At 42.3% G+C, this 21,760-nt stretch overlaps 1 long non-coding RNA gene across 2 annotated transcripts in view; it reads left to right on the forward strand.

Moving 5' to 3' along the window:
- The first annotated feature begins 10,229 nt into the window (after positions 1 to 10,229).
- LOC116528138 overlaps positions 10,230 to 21,760 on the forward strand; it is a 30,886-nt gene continuing 19,355 nt past the window's right edge. Inside the window, exon 1 of one of the 2 annotated variants that reach the window (XR_004258874.1) lies at positions 10,230 to 10,553. This is a non-coding gene — a long non-coding RNA (uncharacterized LOC116528138). The remainder of the gene's footprint in view (positions 10,554 to 21,760) is intronic. The other variant, XR_004258873.1, reaches the window with a different exon arrangement.

Below are 21,760 nucleotides of genomic sequence, written 5' to 3' on the forward strand. Positions count from 1 at the left end.
TATTTGGGGGACCCTATTTAAGGAGAAAGAATAATAACTGAATGGTGTAATGGAGGTTCATCTGGTCTGGGTACAACTGCCCCCACAACCGATTCCTTTCTTGCACCATAATGAGATCATGTGTGAAAGCCTAAATTATGTAAATGAAAAGGCTCCACTAATACTGCTGAAATATTCCCGGAGTGTTACACTTGACAACCTCAAAGTACATTTCACACTGCTAATGACTTCATCACTAACACAACTGCCATGAGTCAAGCAGTTTCCATGGCAACGCCCTAGTACAGCTGTTTACCCATATAAAGTATTGCACCTACTTAGTTACATATACAGACAGATCACTAGATTCCTAGGTACTGAAATTGAAATAATTCAATTTTCAATGTCTCTCTTTATGAAGTGATTCTGCCAGCTATAGGGATTAGCATATCAATGTGACTTTGACAGGGGTTGCTGCAAAAGACATATTTTGCAGGCACTTCATGTCAATTAGAGCCCTAACTGTTTCATGGAATAATCATTCCTGCCAGATTAAGGTCGGGCTGCAAGGTAATTTAATTGGTGCCATTATATGGAGGAAAAAAATGCTCTAATAGAGTGCATACACTGTCTCCGCCAGGAAAGGGGAGGGCTGCACAAAGCGAATGGCTGAAAAGAATTGCCTTCTTAGCCATTTACAAAGGATTTAAAAACACCACACATGCCAAGATGGGAACCTCTGAGATGCTGTTTCCTGAATTATCTGGGAGGAGAACTTTGAAGGAGAGAGAGGACGTTGGCCAGTGTGTGGTTTTCTCCAAAGCTGGGTTTTTTTTCTCCCTGGAGAAACCCAGAATAGCACAATGACAATTTGATTGATTTGTCACTGTGACTCCTATGTAGGCTTGAAATGCTCTGGTCACATGTGCTGATGGGACATTCATTCTCGTGCCGGAGGGAGTAACATCCACAAAGCAGACTGGGAAGATCCCCAACATGCCAACGAGTGGTGTTCAACCACGACTTCCTTCCTCTCCTGAAGAGTGGCTGGTGCTTTTACTGTCCTTTGCTGTCAGGATTTTCTAATGTCATCCCCTCTTACCTCTGAGGACACTGACATTGTTCCTGGCTTCTCACCCTGGGGGGTTTGGAGAAAACAGCTGAGGTTCTGCGTAGCCAGGGGGAATAAGTAGCACACCTACATTTCCTGATCTTGATGGGGAAAACCTTGGGAAAATATTCTTGTAGGGAAAGGTAATGGATCAGAAGGCATGTTCTGTTACAAATAACACATTTAGTTCATTCACCTTCACTCATCATTTCCCATTATTAACATGCAACTCTTTATGGGAGAGAAAGAATCATCTCATCTTTGTTTTTGTTCTCACTCTTACTACGAGAAGCAGTCTCCCAATTTGAAGTGTTTTGGAACTGTTAAAGCCTTATGCATCCTATACTGTGAGAAAAACCAATCTGACAATTAATTGCACATGACTATATTAATGGTAATTGTTTTGTGTTTTCACATCTTGTATCTTCACCCCTAAATTTGTGACATGAAGGCAGGAACTGTGTTTTTTTTTTTTGTTTTTTTTTTTTTTGAGACAGAGTTTCGCTCTTGTTACCCAGGCTGGAGTGCAATGGCGCGATCTCGGCTCACCGCAACCTCCGCCTCCTGGGTTCAGGCAATTCTCCTGCCTCAGCCTCCTGAGTAGCTGGGATTACAGGCACGCACCACCATGCCCAGCTAATTTTTTGTAGCTTTAGTAGAGACGGGGTTTCACCATGTTGACCAGGATGGTCTCGATCTCTTGACCTCGTGATCCACCCGCCTCGGCCTCCCAAAGTGCTGGGATTACAGGCTTGAGCCACCGCGCCCGGCCCAGGAACTGTGTTTTTAATGTCTATAAAGTGCCTGGTTGCCAACACGTGACCCACATAACAGAACTCTCTAACATTCAAAATTCTCTAACATTTATTGATGATGCTGGGAACCATATCAAAGGAAGCAATGAAACTTGGAGGACATAGTTCATGCAGGGAAATTACTGATTGCCAGAGACGGTCTCTAATGAACCTAATTTTCCAAATTAGAGAAGCTGTACAGCTTTGTGTCAGGCAGCACTGTGTTCTACGTTTCATAGAAATACAACGCAAGCCACATGTGAAATTTAAAATTTTCTAGTATCCACATTAAATCAGTAAAAATACATAGATGAAATTAATAATATATTTTGTTTAACCCAAAATATCGGAAATAGTATCATGACAACATGTAGTCAACAGAAGATCATTAGCAAGATAATTTACATTATTTTTTCATGTCAAGTCTTTAAAACCCAGTGTGTGTTTCACACTTAACAGCAGATCTCAGTTGAGACTAGCCGCATTTCAAGTTCTTAGTAGTCACATGGGGCTGGAACCTACTGTGTTGAACAGCACAGGCCTAAAGTCTCACTGCCAGTTAGTAGCCAAGCCAGGAACAGAACCTACATCTCCTAACCCTCTGGCCAATATTCTTTCCTCTCCCTGTTGCAAGCTCAACCCAGCAAATGCCTCTAAAAAGACCCTAGTCACACAAAGCCTCTAAGAAGTATCAGGAGATGTCTAGTTTGTCTTGCTTTTAACAATGTGGGCATTAAAAATTGTGCAATGGCATGGACATAAAGAATGGGACAATAGACTACTGGGGACTTCTAGTGGCAGTGGGGAGGTAGGCGGGGAACAAGTGTGGACAAAATACCTACTGGGCACTATGTTTATTACCTGGGGGACAGAATCCGTCATACCCCAAACCTCAGCATCACACAATATACCTGTAATAAACCTGCACATATGACCCCCAAATCTAAAATAAAAGTTGAAATTTAAAAGAACTTCAAAACAATAAAAAAAATAGTGCAATGAAAACTTTTAAAGGTTGATGGGAGAGGGAAAATCAGCCACAGATGGGATCTTGGCAATTGAAGATCTGTCAAAGTTATTATCAAGAACTCATTGAATCTGTCCATTTTGTCATCGAGTGAGGCTTCGCCCCAGGTACTATGTTTCTCTTTTTCCCTGTAAACAACTCATCTATCAGGTCACTGAGTGATCTTCTCGAGTTGTTCAGGTCTTGCATCTGACTTTGACAGTAACCATTTCAGTGATGTTCAAAGGAAGAAAAAAACCCTCCCTTGTGTGACACATTGACACTTCTTAAAGGAGAGTCTCTTTGTGACTTAACATTTCAACCTGGGGAACAGACACTGCCTCCTTTCTGCTCAGCCCAGGGAGAAGGATGCTTTTAGGGGAAACACACATGCTTGGGACAGACAAAGGGACACATAGGATGACAAAGGACTTTTTCATTTGAGGAGACAGATTATATTCTAGAAGTTTAGTCAAATTGCACCTACAGCAAGACTCCAAGGTGCCCTGGCTAAAGGATGGGGAGAGGGTATGGAACAGTGGCCTGTGCTTCATTAGAGTTTATCAGCTTTGTGAGCTTTTAAAAAAGCAGGATTGTCACCCTTTTATATTGACAGGTAGGTTTTTGTGTCATGGGAATCCCCAGAAGATTTAATTAAGGCCTTTTCATTAAATTCCATCCCCCAGGAAGCTCAAAGAACCACTGTGGAGCTGACTGGAGGCGGGGGTAAGGTGCCAGCTCTCCTTTGCTTGAGTCCTCCGGCAGCCCCCTCACTGCCTCCCACCTTGGGCTGGTGGGGATCACCCGCTAGGCTAAAAGGAAAAGGTAAAGAAGAAGATTTAAAAAGTGATAAGAAAATAAACAATAGAATATGATGAAAGAGAGGTGGATAGAATAGTTAAAGCAAATGATGAGCAGCATGCCCAGCCCCTGCCAGCACTCATCCACCTCTCCTGCAGAGAAGGAAGGTAGCTGTTCTTGTTGAGGTGACTGAGAATGAACAGCAAGTGTCCAGGGCCCCTGCTTGCTCAGGGCTTGGGGTTACTCTTGAAAGTCCCCAACATATGCTCAGACAATGAGCTCCGGGGTTAGTCAGCAGCAGGCAAAGAGCCCTGGGGCTCCTTCATTTAGGTTTAACATCAGTTTGTAGCATATGCTCTTACTTCATTAAGGCAGGATCAATCCCCACGGGAACTACAAGTAGGATTAGGGACACCTCTAGCCCTGTCTCCATATATTCTCCTTGGGGGTGAGAGCAGGGAGGCAGGTGGGGATGGGGAAAGGTACGATCAAACATGTAGAAGAGGAAAAGTACAGGTTGTCTGCACTTGCAGAATGATACTCTGCCGGTCACTTAATAATTATCTCAGTTGACCCTCAAAATTAGGACAAGGAAGAAACTATGATTCTTTCCATTTCTGCAGTTCCCTAATGGCTGCAGAAGATTGAGAAGGCTAAAACGTTCTCAATCTTCTGATCTGTTTTAGGGTGTCTGGCAACTTAGACCACATAGAGAAGCTAGAAATTGTGGGTAAAGATATTCACACTTGCCCCACCTCTATCCAGAAGCCTTCAGGGCACTAGAACAGAGGTGCCTACAGGGGCAGGGCCTTTCCTCAGACAAGGAGAGTAAACTCTACCCCAAAGTGCAAGCCAATATTGTCACCATCGCTACTCCTGCCCCACTGAGGGTGCAGCGGGGAGCCCAGCATGACATCTGTTTGTTCATGAGTCTAGGGTGAGGCAGCTCACATGTCAACAAGTAGAACTGTTCCTGAAGCACAGGGTTAATCACTGGGAGGAAACGAGATTTGCTTGAGTATTTGGTGATGAACCCTTGTCAACCCATCAGAAACACAAGGAAGCATTCCTAAGAAGGAGGAGGGTCAGTATCAACAAATGCTACCGTTTCCCCAGTGAAGAGCTTTGTAGCGTTCACTTTCTTCATCTCATTTAAGCTTACAGAAACCCTTTGACATAAATATTCCCATATCTAAGATGGTTGCTCCCATACTGTTCCTGTGTAGGGGGAGAAATGGAGGCACACAGAATTAAAGCAACTTGCTCAAAGCCACAGGGCAGAGACAAAGGGAGCTAGGACTGCAGGGCAGCTACTCTGCTCTTAGGATGGCGTACTGGGACTGTCCCATGGTCCTCCCCAGCCCCACAGGACCTAGGCTAGCACAGCCAGCCAATGGCCACAGCTGACTGTGCTAGTGTAGATCCTGTGGGGCTGGGGAGGACCGTGTTTCATCCATAGCAGCTGGTGTAAGCAGAGGGAGAGGACTCGGTATTGTCTGAAAGAAGGTCAAAGCAGAGAGTGCTGCCCAAATGGCCCAAGAAGCAGGAAGCCCGGGCAAGGATCCAAAGGGTGTGGAAGCCAGCAAAGGTGGAAGTTCAGAACAGCCAGCAAGGTAGGCGGGCAGGAGGGTGGGGCAGAATGAGGAGTGAGCGTTTGGTTTTCATGCCCGCTCTGTGGCCTCTGCTTCCTCCGTGAATCTATAGAATTTTCATAGTGTCGGCGCTTGAGAGAGGAAAACCACAGGCAGCAAAGTCCAGGAGAGCCACTATTCCCCCATCCCCATGAGCTCCACTGGTCTCACAATGAGCTCCCTTGCTGTGGGCCGCGAGTTGCTGCTCCTCACATGTTCACATGATGGCCTGCTCTGCAGGCCCTTGACCAGCACGCTATGTTCGCAGCACTTGCATTCCAAATCCAATTGGTCCATTTGTTTCTCTGAGCTGATGTGGGTGACAATCAATACGTTGTTTTTGCAAGTTGCAGTAATTTTTCCCCAAAAATGTTTACCAGATTCTACCTCTTTTTAATTAATGCTGGCAGGTAATGCCTCCTCCCACAAGGAAACAATTCCCTCTTCTAAGCAGGTGTGCAGTTATCCTTCATCCATGACAGCTTAGACACAGGCAAACAGGAACAACACACAACACCTTCCAGCAGCTATTCAGGAAAAGGTCTTTCTGTTTTCTTCTGAGTCTCTGTGGAGTTGGTTTGTTTGTTTTAAATGAGACAATGTGCAAATGGCTCTCCTTAGGAGAAGGGAGTTCCAGTGAACAAGGCTGGCCCATTTTCCACTGGGTAATGAGTGCACACAGGTAGCTGCGGGGAACAGTGATGTATTCAGTTGTCACCCTGATTTTGCACTGGAGCTGGTGGCCTGTTTAACATATGAACATAAATCTATCACCTGTTTTTACAGGTTCACATGTGGGGAGCCAAAGTCCTAGAATAATGCATGCCTGTTGTTTGCGAGATTGGCATAGCCCTTCCATCATTTCTGTAACACCCACGAGCATTTAGAGGCACTGTATATTACAGACTGTAACACACACACACACACACACACACACGCGCACATACACATACACACACACACATACACGTGCAGTCACACACACATATACACACAAGCTGGGGGGAGTGAGAGAGACAGAAAGTGTGTTATGCATGCATTAAAACTGTGAGTGTCAATAAGAAAAGAGGAATTTGGGAACACTGGGAAACCCCTAGTCTCTCAACTTCTTAGAAGTAAAAGTATGAGATGAGCAGGGCAATATTTGATCTAAAATTAAAGCAGCCACTTTGAGTGCTCTATAAAATGAGAACAGACACGGTCTTAGTTTATTCCATCACCAACATTCTTGCATTCTAAGACTTGGAACTTGGTGTAAATGAGAAATTACAAATCGAGTTTTAGTAAAGGAGAGAAGAACGGCCACCATAAAATGAGAGCTTTGGGCATGTACAGACATGGACGTAACACGTGGCACTGAGTGAGGAGGCTGGAGGTGGCAGAGACTACATTTGACACATTGCTGGATCCAAGCATCTCTGAGGACTGAATCAAGGCTATGTGATTATAGGAACAAAGATGGATACAATGTACCATGGTAAAGAGGCGATAGATACTCAGTTGTATACTAACAGTGATAAAGGTGGCTGGGCAGTTCCCAGATGAGAGATTGAGTGTTTCCTAGGAAGTTTGGAAGACCAGCCTTGGAAGAGCACCTGGCCAATATACTGTGCATGAAGATTTACACTCCGATCAGCATTCTGCTCCCCATAACAGCTACAGGAATTGTTAAGCCAGAGGTGCTAACTTCTAGAGCTACTGTACCCTCTAGGGCAGTGGTAGGGAGCTTTTTAAAATTACCAACATCCAGGCTCCAAACCAGACCAATTAGGTGAGAAGCTGCGCCTGGGCACATGCATTGTGCAAACTTCCCAGGTGACTCTAGTGGGAAGCCATGGCTGAGAACAGCGGCTCTGAGGAAATGTAGCACAGATTCCTCCAATCAGTGGCCAAACTGTGCTCTAACGAAGAGACCACACAGGCACAGGCCCTGAGAAATGTTATGCATGAAACTGACTATGGTTCCCTTTGTCAGCAGGTAAATTCCCCTACTCCAAGTACAGTGCAGTGACTGGTGGAACAGTCCCTGGGGTGCAAACTGCTCTCCATTATAGTCCAGTACCTGGACTGTAATTCATATTAAGTGAATGAATAAAAGTCACTTAGCTTCTCTGGGCATTAGGTTTCTTATACCAAAAATAAATAAAGGATTAAACCATACCATCTCCAAGACTCCTTCAAATTCTAAAATTTGGAAACCAATATAGATCCTCTATAATCTATCTCTATTCTCCCAATAGAACTTATCACCCTTCACATTTAAAATAAACCTTCCGAGGAACGATAGTTACATAAGGTGTTAATATTAGGGGAAGCTAGGTCAGATGTGTGTGGGAAAATCCTTATTCTGATTTTGAAACTTTTTTTTGCAAACTTGGGACACTCCAAATTATTCCAGAATTAAAAGTTTATTTAAAAAAGAACCTCCCTGGTTGCGGTAAGCTGAGATTGTGCCACTGCACTCCAGCCTGCGTAAAAGGAGACTCCTTCTCAAACAAACAAACAAACAAACAAACAAAAAACCAACCTCCCCATCCCTTCAGGTGGCTTATTCCCTCTCTTCTGAACAGGTCATGCGAATAACCGTGTTTGAACTTTTCCCTAGGCTAGCCTCCTCTTCTGAATGTTTCTTTCCTTTTCCCTCTGTCTCTTCCCTCATCATTCCCATTTGCATTCCATACCTCTAATTCGTAGATGCACTAACTCACCTCTGAGATCCTTTCAGCCCCCAGGCCCTCATTTTGTATTTCACCATCTCCACCAGCCCTTTCTGTTCTCTTCCTTCATTCAGGTTTTTTTTCATCAGTCAACACCCAACCAGGAAAAGATAATCAGAGGGAATCTGTGACAGAAGTAATGCGAAAGATGAAAAGTAAAATGGGGAGGTGAGAGTGAGACTGCAATGGAAACAGTAGAAAGTCACTCTCTGTAGGCTGGAAGGATGAAGGGAGAAGGTAGTGCCGCTAGAGCTCAGAGTCCAGCTGCCGCTTTACCTGGTGGGAGTTGGAGCCCAGGGCCGGGTGGGGCAAGGCATGGAGGAGAGACCTAGAGCATGAAGGAGACAGTGCGCCTGCCAAAACACTGCCTAACAGAGGGGAGAAACATACTACTTTCTCCTTTCTTCCTGCCTTCCGATCTCCCAACAGTGCCTCCCCTTGGCCAAACCAACTCAAAAACCAGATGTCATGGAAATGTGGGAAACAAGGTATTACAGGAGTCAGCCCCGTGTGATAACAGGGACAGGAAAGTATAAGAACTGGCTCTGAAGGCAGAGGGCCAAGAATCCACGGAGTTCTGTGTGTTATCTGTGTAACACTCTATAATGCCTGATCGTATAATGTTCTGTCCAATAAAAATATAATGCAAGCCATGAAACATGAGCCACATAGGCTATTTCAAATTTTATAGTCACATTTAAAAATAAAAGTACATGCAATAAATTTTAATAATATATTTTATTTCATCCAGTATATGCAAAATATTATCATTTGAATGTGTAATCAATATTACCAGGTTAAATATTTTCCATTTTTTCACATTAAGTCTTTGAAATCCAGTATATGTTTTACACTTACAGCACGCTTAGACATTTCTCAGCAGTCACAGGGGGCTAGTGGCTTCCTACGAGAAAGCACAGCTTTAAGAGCTTCCAGTGATTTCTCATGGTTTCAGGTTTTGGGAGAGCGTATGATGCTTGTGATAAGACAAGAACCCACCATGGAGCCTACCTCCGTATCTTAAAAAGGACCTCAGATAAGTGAAAGTTTCAACAAATTCTTACTGAACTCAGGATTGTAAAAGGAAGAAGCAAACACAAGGGAGACCTGCTGATACACATTGTAGAAGTCTGAGAAAAACAGTGCTATATATACCAGATTTAATAACATTTAGAACTGTTTCACACATCATATTAATGAGCTTCAGCATTGTAAGCTGTGCTAGTGACTGCAGCGTTTCTTTAGATGATGTTGGATGATGATATATTAGTTTTCAATGCTTCCACTTTTATCAATAAGGAGACTAGCAGTGTTCAGAAACTTCTCTCACGTACCCGTCTCAGAGTTGAAGGGAAATTTTCCTTAGAGCGGGTATTAAGTCAGTATCTGGGCACTTTGGGCTTATAGACATCTCAATAAGTCAGGAGGATCACAGTCAGATACACACAATGTGGGGTAAAGATTTGTTCTCACGGAGGAGGGAAAAGAAAGAAGCCGGGGCTTAAAGCTGTGACCATGTCATGTGTCTTTAACCGAGCCACGGGTCCCTCACTGTTGACTGTATTTCTAGTCTTCACACCCTATGCATATTTTACAAATTTTTTGTATTCTTTTGAAACTCAGCAAAATCACAAAAGGCACTTGCACGAATGCACAAGTTAATGAGAAAGATCCTAGAAAAGGAAGGAAGGAAGAGAAGAAAGGAAGGAAGAAAAGAAAGAGAGGGAGGAAGGGAAGAAATAAAGGAATCCAAACAAAAGCAGGATATACAATTAGTGTAAGTTGACCTCACACAGAGCACAATAACCAAAGAGATGCCTCGCTGTGTTTTGAAATCCCATCTTTATGGTTTGCCCACTGTACAGCCTCACACAGCAAGAGTGGTGTCTCCTAGACGGGCAGACGTGCTCCCGGGTAGATAAGCCTGGCCCACAGCATTGCCCTCTACCCTCCGGCACGGGATTGTCTTTTGACAGTCCCGTATTCTCCATGAGATCATTCTTTCAAGGCAGACCTTTGGGTTGGCTTTTATAAGAGAAAAGGACACGCACATAGTTTCAAAAATAAGGGTGTGGTGGAAAAGCAGAACCTTGGTTCCAAGGCCAGCTGAGCCCATCATAGATCAGGGACAGTCCCTGGATTCTTAGAATAACTCCAGGCTTGAGAAAAACAACCCACAGAACTAAGTTGGGGTCCAAGGAGCTCTTGAGCACCCCATGACTCATAGCTGAAGCATTCCAGCTGCTCGTCTTCTCTCACTCACAGCTGACTCTTTAGGCCATTTCAAGTCAGCCTTGACTAAGAAGGGCCTGATGGACTTCTCTTCTGAAGCTGTCACCAGCTCTCAAGCCCTGCTCTGGACTCAAACCTGGGGTGCAATGGCTCAGCGTGTCATTTTGTCTGCATTAGCTCAGTGATGTCACTTCTGTGACCAAAGGCGTCTGCTGCCACAGGGAAGAGAGCTGCACCAAGACTCGGCATTCCAGGCACAGATTCAAGAAAAAGGAAGTCAAGGTAGGTAGGAGATCAGCTTCATGGGAAAGCTGCAAGTAGGAACCAGGTCAGCGAGATGCCAAGGGTGGCAGCCAGGTGTCTGGGCTCTGGCAAGTGACAGCCTGAGCTGCTGAGCTCTGGTGAACAAGGCTGACCTCTAATCCTGTTTCACCTTCCTGTTTTACATTCTCAACTGCATGGCAGTGGTATCATTAGACCTAGAAGTGTTTCACATTAACAGAAAGGTGTCAGCTTTGGTAAGAGACTCCTATTCCTTACACAGGCAGGATGAGTTCAGCCTTCTTAGCCATTAAGTGCCCTTGTTTCTACTAAGTAGAGAAAGTCATAGGCATGTTTTATTTACCAAGAGATACTTCTAAATTTCCTCCCAGCACCCAAGAGAGGAGAGCGAGAACGATGACAACCGCTCTCAACATATTTCAACTGACAGAGTCACAAAACGAAATTTGGATTGGAAAGAGCCTGAAGAAACAAACAAAATATATCTAAGCTTATTCCATATTTTGTTTTTCTTCCCAATAATTCAAATGGCCTTTCAAGGCAGGATTGATCTCATTTTATTGTTCACATAACATGCAGACCAATGATAACCCTGTCTGGTGCTGATGACAGCGATGGTATGGCGCCATCCTTGCTGATGTGTCTGTGCATGTGCACGTGTGTATGGTATGCACGTGTGTGGGTAAGTGTGTATATATATGATACTAGCAGCATACAAATAAGGTTGCTGAGTTGGAGATGTAGTGAGTAAACTCCAAGAATAGCAGGGACACTGTTAACCCCCAGAAAAATGATTTGGAATTTAAATAGCAAGTGTTCAGACGTGATAGGCAAAATAAACCTGGAAGACTGCTTGTGATACAGATGGGATCTGATGCTCTACGAGCAGGGAGAGGCGCTGTCAGTATTTTGACAGACACGGAATGACTGTTTAGACTGATGTTCAAAGTGCAGCGCCAAGGAGGGGCTGCATGGTGGGGCTTGGCACGTTGGGAGGGGAGGAGGCTGGAGACCTTGGTGACAGATTGACAAGCCTGCACAGGAATTCTTTTCGAAGTGGAGGGAGAAGAGAGAAAGGAAGGAAAGATAAAGGCACAGCAATGCTGGGACGGTGGGATGCTGGTGGCAGGGTGAGGTGAGAAGGGCAGAATTGCATTTACCAGGTCTACTTCTTCAGGGGTTTTTCAAGAGGAAAAAGCAGGGGCCAAAAGCCAGACCACAGGGGGATAAGCATCACTTCCCAGTGCTTTATTTCTCTTCAAAGCTTGTGGCACCTTGATCTTAGCTTGCTTAGTGCTCCAGGCAGGGAAATCCCAATGACAAATGTCTCCCACGGGGGCTGAGGGTCAGAGAACAGAGCTCAACCAGAGGCAGCCATCCAGAAAGTGTCCCTCACCCTGAACCTGCAGACACATCACCCAGAATGGAAACTAGAGCCTGGACTGGTATCAAAGCACTGTAATCTGTGGCTGGAGGCTGGAGACCCCCATGTGGTAGTGGAAATGTCACCCCCACAATTGTGTAACCTCAGTCTACCCAAATCAAACCATTCCCTGCCGCTTCCACCCTGCTTGTGGCCCCTTAACACCCTTATATATGAGCCCTTATATGAGCCTTCCTGTCTGTGCTGAGGTCCAAGGTCCCTCTCCCCACCATGCTCAGCCTCTTCCGGTGGCTGTGGAGTCTTTGTTGTGATTTCTGTTGTGCACAGCAGTAGCTCCCGTAGCTCCCAGCAGGCAGTGGGGCTACACCCCACTGAAGTTAGGAAGGCTGCTTTCAAATCTTACCTCTGCCTCTCATTGTTCTGCCTCTCGAACAAAATTTTTACCCTCTTGGAACCTCAGTTTCCTGGTTTGAGGAGTGAATATTACGCAACATGAATAGCAGGTTTGTTGGAACTAGATCAGCACTTTTCCAGTAGGGGGCATTTGGCAATGTGTAGAAACCTTTTTTTGGTTGTGACGACCACAGGGCTGTGGGTGTGGATTCTGGCATCAAGTGAGCAGAGATCAGGAAAGCTGCTAAATATCCCAAAGGCACAGGACACCCTCCAACCTCCACATCAAAGAATTGTGCAGCCTAGAATGTGAACAGTGCTGAGGTTGCTTATGAAATGTCTGGTGCAGAGTGGATTCTTCATTGATGACAACTTCTATTCTCATGGGTCACTTTGTGTTTTTTATGTATGTGAATCTTGGATGGTTGTAAGTTTTTAAGGGCAGGCAGAGGCAGAGGCTGTGTCTAAAGCTTCTTTGTTTCGCATTCAGAGCTTTGCACAGTGAAAAGTCTCAAAGCTATCGCCTGCTTGGTAAAAGGAACCACAGAAAAGACTGACTCTCCTGGCAAAAGGATCATCTGCTTTGGTACTGCTGGTTCGTCTGCTCAAGGCATGAGATGGAAGTAAATGACACATCTCCATCCCCAATAAAACCTGATAGTAGATCACATGGAAACCACATTCAGATCACTTGAAAACAGTTCAAAAGAGAAAAATAAAGTCAAGTTCCTGCTTTCCAACAGGTTGCCAACAAAGGAAAGGCTGTTTGACTCCATCCATCCATTTTTACTGCAAGCCATCAAAGTGATATACGAGGAAGGCCTGAGCAGTACGAGGAAACTTCACCTTTGCACATAAATTCATCAGAAATGTTTCAAGTGACCCATTTTTGCTAGAAAATATTGTAGGTAAATTTCAGTGTCTTCCAATTGCTGCTTCATAATTATCCTAAAATATCTCAGACAACCTTACTGCTGTCGCATGCTCCCTTTTGTCCCTTGATGTCCCACATGGAACCTGGCCCATGGTTCCATGGCCAGTGGATGGTCTGCTGAGGGGGCGCTGAACCCTCCACATGGCCTGCAGAACTGACCAGAGTCAGGCTCTGGGCCAGCAGACCTGGGCAGGTCTCACCTCCCCAGTTTACTGCCCGTGGCCTTGGTCGAGTTACTTATCATCTCTCTTGCACTTGTTTCTGTCTGTGGATTGAGCATGTACATCACCTGTCCTTTGGGACTGTTGTGAGATCATATACACAAAGTGTTTTACATTAAGCCTCCCATACAGTGGCTGTGCAGTGGTAAATACCAGTTAGCAACCACACCGTTTAGAAAAGTTAACTGCAGGGCACAGTGGCTCACACCCGTAATCCCAGCACTTTGGGTGGCTGAGGCGGGTGGATTGCCTGAGCTCAGGAGTTCAAGGGCAGCCTGGGCAACATGGTGAAACCCCATCTCTACTAAAATACAAAAAATTAGCTGGGCTTGGTGGTGTGCACCTTAGTCCCAGCTACTCAGGAGGCTGAGGCATGAGAATTGCTTGAACCTGAGAGGTAGAGGTTGTAGGGTGCTGAGATGACACCACTGCACTCCAGCCTGGGCGACAGAGTGAGACTGTCTCAAAAAAAAAAAAATGTAAAGTGAGGAATGATCTCCCTTCAGGTTTTGGGTGGAAAATTATAATTGATAATACAGCTGACCCTTGAACAACATAGGTTTGAACTGTGCAGGTCCATTTATATGTGGATTTTTCTCAACTAGATACATACTGAAAATACCATATTTGTGGATGCAATATCCAAGTGTATACAAGTTCCACAGGGCTGACTATGGGGCTAGAGTATGCATGGATTTTGGTATACCTAGGTGTCCTGAAACCAATCCCCTGTGTATACTGAGGAATGATTGTATTGGCACAGCACTTCATAAGCTCCTTTCCTTTAGCCCATCGCAAATGATTCTGTGATATGGGTGAGCCAATGTTATTATTTCCTGCCCAAATCAGGTGCCCAGCCAGGGTCAAAGTCAGAATTCCTGCATCTGATGCTCTAACATAGTGGTTTTAAATTTGTCTGCCTCGGGGGATATATGACAATTGGTGGGTGCTATTGGTATCCAGTGGCCAGAGCCAAGGATTCTGCTGAACATCATGCAATGCACAGGACAGGTTCTCACAACAAAAAATGGTCTGACCCCAAATATCACTAGTGCTGAGACTGAGAAACCCTGCCTTAACAGGGCATCTCATATTCTTTCCACCAAAGCACAAGAATGTCACACTGAATAAATATCAGAAACTCCACCCTTTACAAAGAAGTCATTGATTCATCTCAAGGGCTGTGAGTTACAATGGAAAACTCCTGGAAATAGCTCTTTCTTTGTCAATTACCATATGTTCACTAAACCTCAGAGTCACAGTGGTTATTACAGAATTTAGGTGTGTTTGGGGAATACCCTAACTATATATGAGTTTGACCTCATAGGTAAAGTTATCTTGCATGAGTTCAGTTATAAAAAGTCAGTCTGCCATGAAGGGGGAGGTGGAGTAAAAGCAGTGTGTATTTACTGGGAGAAATCCACAATGTGAGACTGTTTATATAAATGTTAAATGTGTTCAGAAGGTGGGAAAAAGGAAACTCCTTTAGAATAAAGAATAAGAAAGTACAGAAACTTTTTGTTCTCTGTACATTTTTGTGTGCCTCTTGTATATCATATCCTGTGTTACATATGTTTTCCCAGTTTCTTCAAAGCAACCTTATCAGGTAGAAACTGAGGCTTAGACAAACTAGGTAGGTCAGCTGCAGTGGTTCATGCCTGTAAGCTCAACACTTTGGGAGGCCAAGGCAGGTGGTTTGCTTGAGCCCAGGAGTTTAAGACCAGACTGAGCAACATGGCAAGACCCTGTCTCTATAAAAATAAAAATAAAAAAATTGGCTGGGCGTGGTGGCTATAAGCATCGTTGGTATAGTATAGTATATAGTATAGCTGGCTGTATAGTTGGTACTAAACACGTGTATAGTGCCAACTACTCAGGAGGGTGAGGTGGAAGGATCGCTTGAGTCTAAGAGTTGACAGATGCAGTAAGCTGGTCCTATTGCACCACTGCGCTTCAGCCTTCAAGAGCCTGTTTCTAAAAAAAGAAAAAAGAAAAAAAAAACTACCATATATTTTTCAAATTTTAAACAAATATAGTTTCACATTTTAACATTCTGGAATAGATATGCATTATAAAGTTGTGGCATTTACGATGTGTTGGGCTTTTTTCCTTTTATATTTTAAGGTGTATGATTAAGGATGTATCTGACAATCTTTGGATTCTTAAATTCATAAAATATGGTCACTTGTCCAAGGTCATACAGCTAATATGTAGCAAAGCTAGAAACCATAAGATGATACATGTATGTTATTTATTTCTTATCCACCAAGGAAATTCAAGTGGCAGGTGTCAATCTTCTGGGAAAGTCAGCTAAGAAGTGTTTGCTCCTGAGATGACTGGTTGGCTCCAGTGACAGGCTAAGGAAAATGGCACATTCGTGTTATTCTCTGATTTTAGAACAGTTTTAACTAATGGGAGAGAATGAAGAAGATAAAGGCCAAAGGTCCAGGCTCACTATTATTAACATCAATAATGAGAGATTGGATGTAAGTCTGCCAGAGAAGACAAGCAATTAAAGCAAAGTGATATCACTGGTTGAAGCAGCCAGAGCTAGAGTGGAAAGTCAGGTCTAAACCTTTATGCTGTAGCATGTCCTGGGCACTGGTACAGTAATGCAGTTTTGCATTGGAGGTTGCAGACCAATAAAATAAAATGTCACTTAAGAGTACTTGATGATAATTCAGTTATTTCTATGGCTCCAGTCTGTGCTTAGGAATAAAATTTATTTTAAGCTTGTTCCAAACTGTATTCTAACTCAATGTTAACATAGGTAGGTAAAGTCTAATAAATTTTTGTTCAGTACAAATTAAAGAAATAAAATCATATGCAATATTGTAGGATTTTTCTATCAGATATCAATTGTGTTCTTGAATGAGAACACTCTCCATTGTCTGACTGCTGCTATCTGGAGTGTTCACCTTACCTTCCTTGCTCTCCACCTCTTTGTTTGCATAGAAAACTATTCGACCTTCACTTCTCAAAACTGATATTCTGAAAGTCTTTTTTGACTTTCTTACATTTCACAGCCTCTTCTATGCCCCCTTTGTACTTTGTACACACCTGTTATAATAATCAGTTACCTGCACTAAAAACTCTGCATTTCTATGGGGTCCCTATGAGCATAGCATCTGATTTATACATGAGAGTGAACTTGCTGAAGGAATAAATAAATAAAATGCGCCCCCTGTGAAATATTTTCTTACCACAACCTACAAGGTTCTAGATGATCTGCCCCAGCTGCCCCCCAGACTACACTTACCAATACTCTCTGCCTCACATACTTCTAACCAAACCCACTGTCCACAAGCAGTTGGCTCCAGGGCCTTTGCACTTGCTGTTGCAACCGTCTGGAGCACTTTTCCCTCAGTTATCTGCCATGACTCATTTCGTCTCTTGACATAGATCTCTGCTTAAATGCCATCTTTGCAAACAGGTTTTCCTCATCATATTGTTGAAAAAAAGCACCTTTTTTCTTTATTTTCTGTTTCAACCTGCCTTTTCATCTTAGCATTTCTCAATGACCTACATATTTTGGATTTATTTATTTAAAAAAAAATTTGTCACCCTCATTGAAATGGAAGCTCAGTGAAGACAGGGATTTTGACCTCCAAATCATAAACAAATGATCACTCAATTAGTAAAAAGTAAATGAAATCTATTACTACCTTTAACGAGACTACTACCTGGTGGTAGAGAACAGAACTGCAGGCATAGTACCTCTAGGGGAAGTCACTTTTTGGAGCACTTTCAATAAGATGCACCATTTTAAGATCTTTACACATATTGTCTAATTCATTAATCACAAATAGCTCTAGCATATGTGTACCTTAATCCCCTATTTAAAAAGAGGAAACCATTATCTTTCTTCCAAATCCCATGCACTTTCTTTTATACCCTGATCTCTTTGCACTATCTCATTGTTGCAGGACAGAGAGGAGCAGTGTGTGGAATAGATGAAGGTAAGTAAGACTGGTTTGCAAATCTGCTCCATCATCTTTATTCAATAATTCACTTGGTACTTATTGAGTTTATCTTATATATTTCCTTTGTGAGAGATGAATACAACCATTTGTCTTACATGTTTGAACAAATATCAAACTTTTTCCAATGTAGTAGAGATATAGTTTTTCAAAACCCTATAAGAAAATTTCAAAGTATTTGTTGCAACTTTCTATTCTTTACACATACTTTTTCATTATTACTCATTTTCATCCAATAATAAAGTCACTATGAATGTGAAACTTCCACATTCTCTGAAATGTGAAAAACAGTGGTTTACTTGCCTTCACCCCCAATCCTTCTCCAAGCCCTATGTTCTATAATGTTTTGATTTAAATAAAGCATTGAAGAGAAACATAATCATAAATTGGAAAAAGGAAAAAATCATAACTAAGGAGAGATCTTAAGAAAGAGAATTTAGTCAACACATCTCTACAGCTTCTCCCTGGAAGAGATCTTCAAATGCATTTATCAAACAGAGAATCAAGTCTGGAAAAACTGTTCTTGGAAGAGCTCTGCTTAAGAAACAGAGACCAAAAATAACATTCTCAAGGGAGCTGGGGATGTGTTCAATAAGGAGCAAATGATGTTCAAGAGGACAAATGAATTGAGTTATCAAGGAAGTCACAGAGAATTAAGTGGCCAGACTCCCTTGGGCAAGGCCCAAACTTCTACTACAGAATTAATTATATGTTTGGATCTGAGGATGTTGTTGTAAATCTTGGGTTGTGGTAGTCCCAACCCAGACATCTGTTGACCGGCAGTATCCTGCCCTGAGAAAGGAAAAATTTGTTAGAGCTTAGATTTCCTCCTTTGTGAGTGACTCAAAGAACAAAGGCAGCTTAACACAATATTGCATTGATAATGGTGGAGTAATGAGACATTTGGAAAACCTGGACCTTGTGAAAGCCTGGAATACAACTGTAAGGAAAGATTTAAAAAAGATCGATAGCTGAGTCTTGGCCTTGGCAAACAATGGTCAAGGCAGCATTTAACCCCAAAGACATCCAAAAGTGAAGCAGGAAAAAAAAAAAAAAACCCTTCAGCTTAGATTGTTTAGAGTTTGCTATTTGAGAAAGTAGCAAACTAAAATTTTCTCATTAAGCCAGATGTTTAGAATCATTAACAAGAACAACACACATCTTGCACGAATTGACCCAGGAAAGGTTAACATGGGTGAGAGAATCCAGCCAAATAACAGTAGATTCATGTACTTTGGCCTCCCCTACCCCTAAATACTACACAGAAGATCTCAAAGCTGTGGGTGTCATTGCTGATCAAGTTAGGCTGTGCTATCACCAATACAAGGGATTCCTGGCAAGCCCGTTATCGCATAAATGGAATCAAATATATGAGAAAGTAGTGTGCATTGTATTGCATTTTTCTTGCACCTAATTCTCATTAGTCCTGTCTTAGAATTATAACTCCAATCAAATACAGTAAAATGCATTAAATGTTAAATATAACAAATGTATAGCATAATGGAATCTCAGTATTCAGTTGATCTGAATTTTCTTCACCCTTGGACGTTGTTCTATAGATGCTCACACTGAGTCCAGAGAAGAAAAATGTCTTGCAGATGTCACAGTTAAGCTTTAATTTCTAAACGGGATGAAAATTTTGTCATCCAAAGTACAATCTGTGCTAACACATCGGATTCAGCTTATTTTTCAAGCTGTTGCCCTACATCTTGCCTCCTAGCTCCTGGTTAATGCTTTTTTAAAAGGATTGTTGGACTTTCTTTGCAAACCCAATTGCTTCTACCTCCCTGTTGTGTTTCCCCCTTCTCCTCTTGGCCACTCCTTTCCACAAATACACATACATTATCAGAAAAAAAGTCGAGTCTAGAGTATAGGGGTATTTGATGGTTGTACTGCACACTACCCGTTCCCTCTTCATCCCTCTTTATTCTGACCTTCGTCTGAACCCTTTTCTCCTGGGAAATTCTTCCCCGACCTATTTAAGTTTCTATGGTTTGAATGTTATCTTGATTTTACCTCCAGACAAGATGACTCAAGCCTAACCAATCATAGCATCCCATTTCTTGTCTACAGCGAATGGTTCAGGGATGAGAATGTGACCCAATCAGAATCAACAAGGCAGTTACAAGACTTCTGAGACTATTTTGAGAAAATTGTACTCTCTTTACTGCTGATCATACAGCTGTGAGGATGTAACCCAGAACTGTTGGCTGGTCCTTTTACTTCTGCAATGGATGAAGCCACTGAAAATAAAACCAGTACATAGCAAAGCGAAAGAGAAGTGATGGAGGACAAAACCCATTCTGATGATATTAGAACGCCTTGATCCATCTCAACTTGAAACTCTTTGACATTTCAGTTAGATGAGTGAAAAAAAAATCATACTTTTGTTAAAGTCAATCAAGTCCATTATTTTGATATTTGCAATTCCAAGATTCCTAATGGATATTGCAGTGTAGAGTTTACTTAGTGACTAGGCTCCCTATAAATGATTCAGTTGCTGGCTTAGGTAGCTTTTATTTTATTTTTAATTTATTTATTTTGAGGAGGAGTCTCTCTCTGTCACCCAGGCTGGAGTGCAGTGGCATGTTCTCGGCTCACTGCAACTTCCACCTCCTGGGTTCAAGCAATTCTCCTGCTTCAGACTCCTGAGTAGCTGGGATTACAGGCACACGCCATGCCTAGCTAATTTTTTGTATTTTTAGTAGAGATGGGGTTTCACAATGTAGGTCAGACTTGTCTCGAACTCCTAAACTTGTGATCTGCCCATCTCAGCCTCCCAAAGTACTGGGATTATAGGCATGAATAAGTCATTTAGTCTGGCCCAGGTAGCTTTTATTTTTTTAAAAATTTTGTGGGTGCATAGGTGTATATATTTGTGGGGTACATGAGATGTTTTGATACAGGCATGCAATATGAAATAAGCACAACAAGGAGAATGGGGTATTCATCCTCTAAATCATTTATCCTTTGAACTACAAACCACCCAATTATATTCTTTAAGCTGCTTTAAAACATGCAACTAAGTTATTATTCACTATAGTCACCTTACTGTGCTTCTAAATAGGTCTTATTCATTCATTCTTTCTATTTTTTGTACCCACTGACCATCCTCATCTCCCCCTCAACCTCCTATTACCCTTCCCAGCCTCTGGTAACCATTCTTTCACTTTCTATGACCATGAAAGTGGAAAAGAAGTACTACTAAAAATCAATTGATTTTATTTTTAGATCTCACAAATATGTGAGAAAATGTGATGTCTGTCTTTCTGTGCCTGGCTTGTTTCACTTAACATAGCAACATGTTGTTGCAACATTTGCAGTAATATGGATGGAATATATTGACCTCCAGTTCCATCCATGTTGATGCAAATGACTGGATTTCATTCTTTGTTATGGCTGAATAGTACTCCATTGTGTACATGTACCACATGTTCTTTATCCATTCATCTGTTGATGGACGCTTAGGTTACTTTCAAGTCTTAGCTATTGCAAACAGTGCTGTAACAAATATAGGAGTACAGAGATCTCTTCAGTATACTGACTTCCTTTCTTTGGGAATATACCCAGCAGTGGGATTGCTGGATAACACTGTAGCTGAATTTTCAGTTTTTTGAGGAACCTCTAAACTGTTCTTCATAGAGAATTTACATTCTCACCAACAGTGTACAAAGGTTCCCTTTCCTCCACATCCTTATCAGCATTTGTTATTGCTTGTCTTTTGTATATAAGCCATTTTAACTGGAGTGAGATATCTCATTGTAGTTTTGACTTACATTTCTCTGGTGATCAGTGGTATTGAGCACCTTTTCATATGCCTGTTAGCCATTTGTGTGTCTTCTTTTGTGAGATGTCTATTCAAATCTTTTGCCCATTTTTAAATTGGATTAATATTTATTTTTTCTGTAGAGTTTTTGTGTTTCTTAAATATTCTGGTGATTAATCCCTTGTCAGAGAGATCGTTTGCAAGTACTTTCTCTCTCCCATTGTGTGGGTTGTCTCTGCACCTTGTTTGTATGTTTTTAGCTGTACAGAAGCTTTTTAATTTGATGTGATCACGTTTGCTTTGATTGCCTGTGCTTGTGGGGTATTGCTCAAGAAATCTTTGCCCAAATCTGTGTCCTGGAGATTTTCATTAATGTTTTCTTGTAGTAGTTTTATAGTTTGAGGTGTTAGATTTTTAAGTCTTTTTTTTCCATTTATTTTATTGCATTTTAGGTTTTGGGGTACATGTGAAGAACATGCAAGATTGTTGCATAGGTACACACGTGGCAGTGTGATTTGCTGCCTTCCTC

The sequence above is a fragment of the Sapajus apella genome, unplaced genomic scaffold (genome assembly GCF_009761245.1).
Source record: "Sapajus apella isolate SASKATOON/1434 unplaced genomic scaffold, GSC_monkey_1.0 scaffold57, whole genome shotgun sequence".
NCBI lineage: Eukaryota > Metazoa > Chordata > Mammalia > Primates > Cebidae > Sapajus > Sapajus apella.